Genomic DNA, 9,002 nt, shown 5'->3' with positions numbered 1-9,002 from the left:
CAGATAGTGGACAATGGAGAACTCCCCCAGTCAGTCAGCATGTTCAACTTCCATAGAAACCTCAACATACATTTATTAGATTGCCAAACTAATTGGAAACTACATCACCAGAACACCACAAGTGGGCTCTGTTATTGTACTTAAAGATGCATCTTACAAACCTGTGTTCTCCAAGGCCAGCTGGTCCATAGTCTTAAGTTATTTCTTCGCCAACATCAATGTCTCGGAGCGCAAACAGACAGAGGTGTGGTCTGTCCTCTGTTGTCTTCTTCTTCATTTTACAGTTGGGGTGCATGTGGTCATCATTAACCAGTCTTCCCAGACTGCCATCTTCTTGAGCGGCATCAACACTTAAAATAGATTTAAAAAAAAAAAAACAATTATTCAATCAATGTCAGAAATTAATCTTTGAGACAATCTTGTGTACACAAAACATAAAAATAGGAAATCCACAATTTTTAAATCTTCTAAATCAAATCATACAAGAAATTTCTATTGGAATCAGACCCTATTAACAGCTTGTCTTTGAGACTTCATGGTCTATATTTTCATTTGTACAGATTCAACGCATGAATAAAAGTAATCACCGTATTTTCGCAGTCATAAGCAAACAAAGCGCCCTGTCAGTCGATGCGTCCATTAAATGGACAAAGTACCACTCACGTCCATCAGCCCTTGTCATCAACGAGCTGTTGGAAGTGCATGTTAGCACACCCTGCTGGGCAAAGAGTGAGTTGTCCATGCTTACAATCGACCGTGACAAATACACCATCTGACTATAATGTTTGGGTGATGGTGTTGGAAAAAGCTGGACAAAGGGCAGCTGTCCACAATGTTTTAGTCTGTCTTATCATTTATGTTATTGCAAGCAAGAAACGTCCCAGGTTTAGACAACAGACAAAAAGTCCAAAGCATAACAGCACATCTCTTTAAACAGCCATGCAAATCTCTCTAAACAGCTATGGGATTGTGGGTCTCTGCTCCCAGAATGCATTGCTTGAATTAGCTAAGGCTGAGTGGCTTTTGTATTATTTTCATTTTTTTTGGGTATATTGATGGCATGAGAGATACATGTTTGTGTTAATCTTATTTCTATGTTTCATTGTTTGCTTGTATGATGAGTTTTTTATTTTTTGTGTGTGGTGAGCAGCCAAGTCCCTCCCCTGACGTTGCTTTGTAGGCTATTGCCAATGCACCTAATATTGGCCTGAGCCATTGTCAGCTATTGTCAATAGAGACTTGGCGTCTGCTGCAACAATGGGGTGATTGCTCATGTTATTGGGGCATAGTAGGCTGCTATCGGCTGTGTCAGTGTGGGCAGCTCTGCCAAGTTCATGCTATGCTAACAGCAGCTGTGCTATCGTCTTGTCAGGCGGTGCGTCCAGTATATGTTACAAAGACAGAAATAGCGGCCTCAACAGGTGTTGCGCCCTTTGACACGGCGCGTCTTTTGGGTGCGAAAATACGGTATACATTTTTGCTTAGAGAATGATTTTTCCCCTAACACTTATGGGATGAGTATGTGTTTATTTTTTTAAATAAAAACAAAAATAAGATAACATCTCAATCTTTGCCTCACCTCCAAGTTTTTTCTTGCCGGCGGAAGTCAAACAAAAAGACAGTGCCTCTTCCATCCATCTTCCTGCGTTGAGATTTATCAGAATCTATCAATTTTCCTCTGTACTCCATAATAAAGAATAAAGTCGTCTTTCCTGAAAGGGGCCTTGGTAAATACTCCTCGACCTAGTTAACAGGGAAATCAAGATAGCTTCGTCATATTTTTAAGCACACAAATAAGGAGTCATCATATTCATTTGGGCCACTATAATAATGTAGGGTGGTTTGAAACATTGCTTCTTGTGAGGGATAGAGCAGAGCCCTTCTTTATGATTTTAAAGGAACAGACCAGCCAAAATTCATTTTCCAGCATTGCATTAGCCAGTATGTATTAGGACTGAAAGTACAAATGTCAATGGCACCTGGTTACGTAAAAAAAAAACTTTAAGATTATTTAGTTTCATAACAATGACATACACTGTATACACAGTCATATTGGATCGCGTCACGTGATCTCTGTGACGTATAACGTGCTTTACACTAGACTATCAATATCGGACTTGTTCACCGGTCTATTGTGGTATAAAAATGCCGGAGGGCGTCATCAAGTACAGCCTTAATTTAGATAGAACTCCTACCATCAGGTTTCACGCTCACTGAAATAACTTGAAACTGACAAAAGAAAAGGTCAAGACACTCTTAATGTAAAATAACCACTTAAAAAACGATGTCAGCTTGGTTATCAGAAAACAATAATATATCTTAGCAAAAGCGTTAACATCATACCTTTAAATGAGTTTATATACTTCGCTTCTAACTCTGCAGTCTTGTCCAGACCCTTGACTGCATGTTCAATAGTATCCTGCTTTGGGGACTTCCTGCATCTCAGGGAAGGCATTGTTTATTCTATAAAGAAAAAAGACAGTTTTGTGTTGAGAATTATTAATACTATAGGCTAAATGGAGTTTTAACAATATCAGTGTAAGAAAAATAAATTATAAATTAAAAAAAATATCAATCCCTCCATCCCAATTAACGATTTCAACCATAATAGTTTATATTGAAGTTTAAACAACAGACAGACAGATTTATGCAGTGTGACTACAAAAATCTTACCAAAATTGCATTCACAGTAACCTTTGCTTTAAGAATCATGTAATTAACCAGTGAACATCGTGTCTTACACAAAAATTAATGACAGAAATTATCATGGTACTTGCATTCTGTTGTTCTATAACAAAAGTGCAAGCTGTTAGCTCCGCAAAGCTAACGCAACAAGCTAGCGTCCCTCGTGCTCACATTCAATGCAAACCTGACCACCGGATGAAAATACGCGTCGGTTTAGTTCTTTAAATGAGTAAAAGCACCATGACGTTTTATAATTATTCAATGCTTAACTGGAGCTCGTCAATTATGTCGATGTAGGAGCACATGTTTGCTAGGCCAGTGTTGTAGGCCCACATCCATGGTGCTACTTTGTATAGTGTTTTCCACACAACTATCTCTAACCATGAACAAATGCACTCGAGGCATGTTTTGAATAAAAACAAACGAAAAACACTTACCTCTCCGTTTCAACAGCAGTTCGAACTTCGAAGTGGTGATATTCTCCAGCGTTAAGCACCTGCTCGAACTGCGAATAGGTCAAATTCAACAGCGTCTTTTTTCTGTCTTAATAAGGACGCGATGAGAGGAGGAGCGCTTGCCTTTTCGTCAGCACGCCCCGCGCGGGTGGTGCTGCTTTATCACTCTCTATCTGTGCCCGCCCGCCGGCATGTCGATAGAAAAATAATATTCCTTCAAACATTACTTTCATCTTCTTAACGTTTTGTAGTGAATTTAACAGGTTCACCACTTTTTTCAAATACACCAATGGAAAACAGGTCTTAATTGAGGAAACATACAAAGAGCGTCTCACAAACACCTTATGATGAGCAATGTAATTTGATCACGTTTTTTGTCACTGCCTGGACGTCGGTTCACTGGCCTGGTGGCAGTGGCTTGTAGACACTGTCACTGAGTGGGAACGGATCTCAAGGTGGGTCAAACTAACCCAAGCAGTGGATCGGTCCGTTTTTTAAATTTATTAATTTTTTTATTTTATGTATTTATTTATTATTTAATACAAGGGCTTCGGCTCACTACCAGTGGGCGGGACCAAAGAATTTGGGTTTCCTTTGAGCTAGGAGGCAGTCAAAGGCAGTCCAATCCCCGGCAACATAAAGCGCCTAGCTCTGGGGACATGGAATGTCATTTCTCTGGTAGGGAATGAACCCGAGCTGGTGTGTGACTAGACCAGTGGTTCTCAATTATTTCCTGTCATGCCCCCCCTACCAAGAAGAAAACAATTCGCACCCCCCCCCCCACCACAATTTTTTTTGACATTTCGTACTAATGTACATGTTCTTTGCATATTAATGTTAGATTGTCAATAAAATATCTTACCTTAACAAAGCTAAATTGATAAAAAAAAATATCATTTTGAGAACGACTATTGTGAGGATCTCGAAACTCAGTACTCTGTGGTGCTAATATTGATGAGATGATAAATACGTTGAAGCCACAGAACAAAAAGATTAGATATTGTTTGGAAATTAATGACGTACATAACAAAGGAATATCAGCCTTGATTGGAGTACATTACTGCATTTAAATTTTTAATAAAAATGAAACAATTATTGATGTTATGACCACTATGAAGAATTTAAAAAAACAATATATAGGGATAATTATAGTTTTCATTTTGTTATGTTTAGTCTGTTCATGTTGCATTATTTTTATGACAAAGATGATGGTTAATCGTAGGTTTGTTGCCCAAATGTACCGTTACAACCTGATTAATGTTGAGAATGACGAACTCAAACTGGACACTAAAACGTAAAAACACATGGACTTCTTGCCCCTGTCCACACACGTGCGCACACACACACACACACCATACACGAAGATCCGGGAGGTAAGGACGGCTGTCCTCTCCTACAACGAGGCAAGGGCCTCCACCAAGTCACCCCAGGGACAAGTTTTATTCCCTGATGGTCATCAAATTATGAGGATCTCATTCTACGCCGGAAGGGAGGAGGGGAATTTTTCCCTAATGTGAGGTTTTTGCTCCTCCACTGATGATCACACTGTTGTATGATTTCATTATGATGATCTGTCTTAAAGCCGTAAGGACATGATTTTTAAATCCACAACAGGGGGGAAATGTAAGATGGGCTGAGGATAGGTAATCAGTTTGTGTATTCATAATCATGTTTTTATACACTCATTAATGTTTAACACACACAGAGACACTTACTTGTTATTTTAACACACACACACACAGACACCGTATCCTGAAGATGTGTTTAGTTAAACTGACCTTGGGTTATGATTTTCTGCCTGCTGGAGTCCCTGGTGATTAGTTATTGAAACTTTAGTTAAACTGACCTTTATACCGTGAGTTATTGATGTTTTCTGTCTCTTGGTGATTAGTTGTTGATGCTTTTCTGTCTTCTGGTGATTAGTTATTGATGAGTTAGTTTCAATAAAAAGGCAGAACGGAGGGTGAGAGTCAGAGGGTGTGCGGGATTGAACTGGCAAGACGGCTGTTTCGCCTCCTGGCTCCCTCTCCCATTCTGAATGGCACAAAACGAAAACTTTAGTAAGTTATTTCAGTCTAAAAAAGGCGTCAGGGCATTTTTAAACCGGACAGTAAGTCGTCACTGTCTTGGTTCCTTTTTGTGCCTTGACCCATCCCGGAATTATTGAAAGGATGCAGTCCTATTTACAGGCCCCAGTGACACCCCAGGTTTCTGTTGTTTGTACGAGGGCGCTTAATAGGTACTGCTATTCACAATCGTCTTAGGCTGTTTCTTTGCAGAAGTTTATGGACAATGTGTAGTGCTGTAGGATGCAGTCTAGAGCATTCTTGACATTGAAGCTTTTGTTTCCAGCAACTGCTAATGCGACCGTGCATCAAACATGCAAAACACAGACCCTTGCTCCTCAAGAAGTCAATCTTATCCTTGTGATGCTTTCTCCTAAATTCCTTACAAATTGTGAGACTGTTGCTCTCCATTACAATTAGCACATGGTTTGGCAATAGCATCCACTGAAACAGGTTCTGCCTTTGGCGTGGTGGTTTTGTTGTTTTCCATCTTGGCGGGCACAATGACTGTTGTGAAGACTTTCTTTGATTTTGGTGTTTCTGTGTGTTGTGATTTTGTTTTCTGTTTTATAGAATCTTTCGTGCTTGTCAACAAAGTCAACAAAATCCTTAAACTTCACTCTTCTATTTGTTCTTTCTTGGAGATTGCAGGCAAATTTTCTCCAAGATTCTATAAGTCTGTATGGAAGTTTGTTTGCCAATGCCTTTATATTAGCCATGTTGTCCAAGTCCTCCATGTAATTAAGATCTGCCATTATGTTCAAACAGCCCATAAGGAATAATGTGAAAGACTGAAGTGCAACACCATCTTCAGACTTGATTGTTGGCCAATCCATGGCTTCCTTTAAATATGCTTCTGCTATCATGAAGTCATCACCATAAAACTCCTTCAAGATTTGTTTTGCTTTGGTATATCCTGTCAGAGGTTCCATATGGATGCAGCTCTTCACCAACTCATGTGGTTGTTCACTAGTATACTGCAGCTAAAATTGAAGATGATCACGGTTATCACTTGTACGGCCTTCAATCCCATGTTCAATGGCACCTATACAGGTTTTATAATGCAGAGGGTCGCCTTTAAACGTAGGAATGGAAAGTTCGGGAAGTAGCGATGCTTTTTGACTCTTTGCTAAGTATTCTGCGACACTGGCTTGCTGTGAGATTGCTTGGCAAAGGCCATCAAGCACATGTCCCTGTTGTTCTCTACTTTCTGTCTGATGTGGAAATCTAGCCATTGGAATAGTCGAAGTGGGAGCATTTCAGGTCAACACTGCTTGTTGCTCTGATAGGCTGTGATGGTAATTGAATGTTTTTCCTTGTTTAAATTGTAACACACTCATCAGGAATGTGGATACCATCCTCCTGGGTATTTTCATATCTTCTCAAGACATCCAATTTAGCATCAGACTCAGGGAGTGCCGTTTGCATTGCATGCATTTCCTTCTTTGCCTTAATTGCAGCTTCTTCTTGCTCAAGTGCCAACCTTTGCTGTAAATCAGCAGCCTTTGCCTTTAAACATGCTCGTTCCATTTGAGCCTTTAATTTAATTGAAGACGTTGACAGAAGTGAGCTTCTGTCTGTTAGATTCTTTACTTCTACTTCTATGGGTGTAGTTAGTTGATGCAGATCTACTATCATCAGGTGATATTTGTTTATTGCATCCTTCCTCTGCACGTTTCAAAACGTCCTTCTTCCATTGCTCACATTTCCATTAATTACATTTTTTGGATCAAACCAGTTATTTTGGTCATCGGCAAAATCCTCTTCAGTCTTTAAATTTTGCACACCGGAATTGAGGTCCACAAATTCTTGCTCCATGCCGCTAAAGCAAACACAAAGCTCAGTTTTTTACAGCGTCAACATTTGCATCATCCTCCATCAATTGTTCAATTTGACGTTGCATGGAGGTCAATTGAGCAAATTTGCACCTGCGTGCCTGCATCCGTTTAGGCTTGTGATCTTCTACAGCTTTTCTCCGTCATTTTTTATGTCCGCTTTCCACTGTCTTGTTCCTCCATGTCAATCCACAATCAAGCAAACAAAAACGTCAAACTGACTGTAGCGTCTCAATTTGTAGGTCAGCTGAATGACGATCAAAGTTTTAAGCAGTTTACTCACGCACCTGTTACGTGCACGTCCTTGTTAACTCGCGATGCTTGTCAAGTATGGACGCATGCTAACAGCTAGCAGCTCATTGTCCCGACTGGAAAGTTGCTCCTTAGCTGTGATGTGCCTAGGGTTACACTATCTATCATTAACAAACACAGCCAGCCCTCCTCTTTCCTCTTACCGCTTTCCAGTGTCCTGTCCGCAAGTAGTATTTGGAAGCCGTCAAATTCCACGACGGTGTCCGGCGTTAGGTCTGTTAGCCATGAATCCGTGAACATCAGCAAGCTAGCTCATTGGAAGTTCCTCTTGTGCCGCGTTAGCGCTGTTAGCTCGTCCATTTTCTTGGGAAGGTATCTAACATTTCCCATAAAAACGGACAGGAGGACGGGGTGGTCACGCCTCCTCTTTGCCTGGCGTTTCGCCCCCGCGCGACATCCCCCGTCTCTTCCTCCTCAACTCGTGGGGGATATCGGGTCTCGCTCCGGGAGTCGGCACGGGGTTAGCACGAAGTGCTAACAGCTGATCTCTTGTGTAAACGATTGATCCGTAGCTCCCAGTGACATCTCCGGACACGATCACGCAAAAAACAGCCCCCAGCAGCAATAAAACCACCGCAATTTGGATGTCCATTGCTGCGATGAGGTAAAATAAATAAAACTGGGTAAAGGGAAAAACACTTGAAAAAGGCTCAAATAGTGAGCCGTGCTGCTTTAGCAGGTAGCCACTCGCGTGGTGACGGAACCGTAAAAACAAATGTGGTCCCATCAAAATCTGATGGGATATTTAAAAATAAAAGCGTGAAAATTTGCTTATTTGTCTGTCGTCACCAATGATTAAAAAAATTAAAATCATTACAAAATCCTCAAGCTATCGTGATACCAGACAAGTTCTGCGGGACACCAGACCACCCCAGTTGTCCACAAAAAGTGGTCACTTCAAAATTTGATGTGGCATTTAAAAATAAAAAAATCACCTGAAATATGCACTGTGATCAACACTGATTTAAAAGAAAAATCTTTAAAAAATATCCTCAAACTATCGTGATACCAAACCAGGATTGGGGATACTAGACCACACCAGCTGTCCACCAAAAGTGGTCACATCAAAATGTGATGTGGCACTTCAAAATAAAAGTAGCCTGAAATTCGCTTATTTCACGGTCATCACCACTGAGTTAAAAAAAAAATAGCTCGAGCTATCGTGATACCAGACCAGTTTTGTGGGACACGAGACTACCCCAGCTGTCCATAAAAAGTGGTCCCATCGAAATCTAATTTGTAATTTCAAACTAAAAGTTGCCTGAAATCTGCACATTTCACTGTCATCATGCCTGACTTTAAAATTTCATTAAAAAATATCCTCTAGCTATGGTAATACCAAACCAGGTTTGGAGGACACAAGACAACACAGCTTTCCACCAAAAGTAGTCCCATCAAAATGTAAGGAGGCATTTTAAAATAAAAGAGCTGGAGCTGTCGTAATACCAGACTAGTTTTGTTGGACACTAGACGACCCCAGCTGTTCATCAAAAATGGTCCCATCAAAATCTGATGTGTAATTTCACAATAAAAAAAAACCCACCTGAAATATGCACATTTCATTGTCATCAACACTGATTTTAAAATAATCATTTCAAAATACCCTCGAGCTATCGTGATATCAGACCCATTTTGGGGGACACTAGACA

General features: G+C 40.4%; 1 long non-coding RNA gene across 1 annotated transcript; it reads right to left on the bottom strand.

The window, feature by feature from the left end:
• Nucleotides 1-1,587: 1,587 nt before the first annotated feature.
• On the bottom strand, nt 1,588-3,269 carry LOC148315730 (uncharacterized). Its single transcript, XR_015840639.1, has 3 exons — nt 3,123-3,269; nt 2,344-2,463; nt 1,588-1,743 (listed from the first exon to the last, which is right to left on the bottom strand). It is a non-coding gene; the product is annotated as an uncharacterized LOC148315730 (long non-coding RNA).
• Nucleotides 3,270-9,002: the final 5,733 nt, after the last annotated feature.

Source organism: Idiotropiscis lumnitzeri, unplaced genomic scaffold (genome assembly GCF_059441095.1).
Source record: "Idiotropiscis lumnitzeri isolate Australia: NSW breed Sydney's pygmy pipehorse unplaced genomic scaffold, RoL_Ilum_1.0 HiC_scaffold_48, whole genome shotgun sequence".
NCBI lineage: Eukaryota > Metazoa > Chordata > Actinopteri > Syngnathiformes > Syngnathidae > Idiotropiscis > Idiotropiscis lumnitzeri.
Note: the sequence above shows the minus strand (reverse complement) of the source record. Positions and strands in the feature narration are given on the sequence as shown.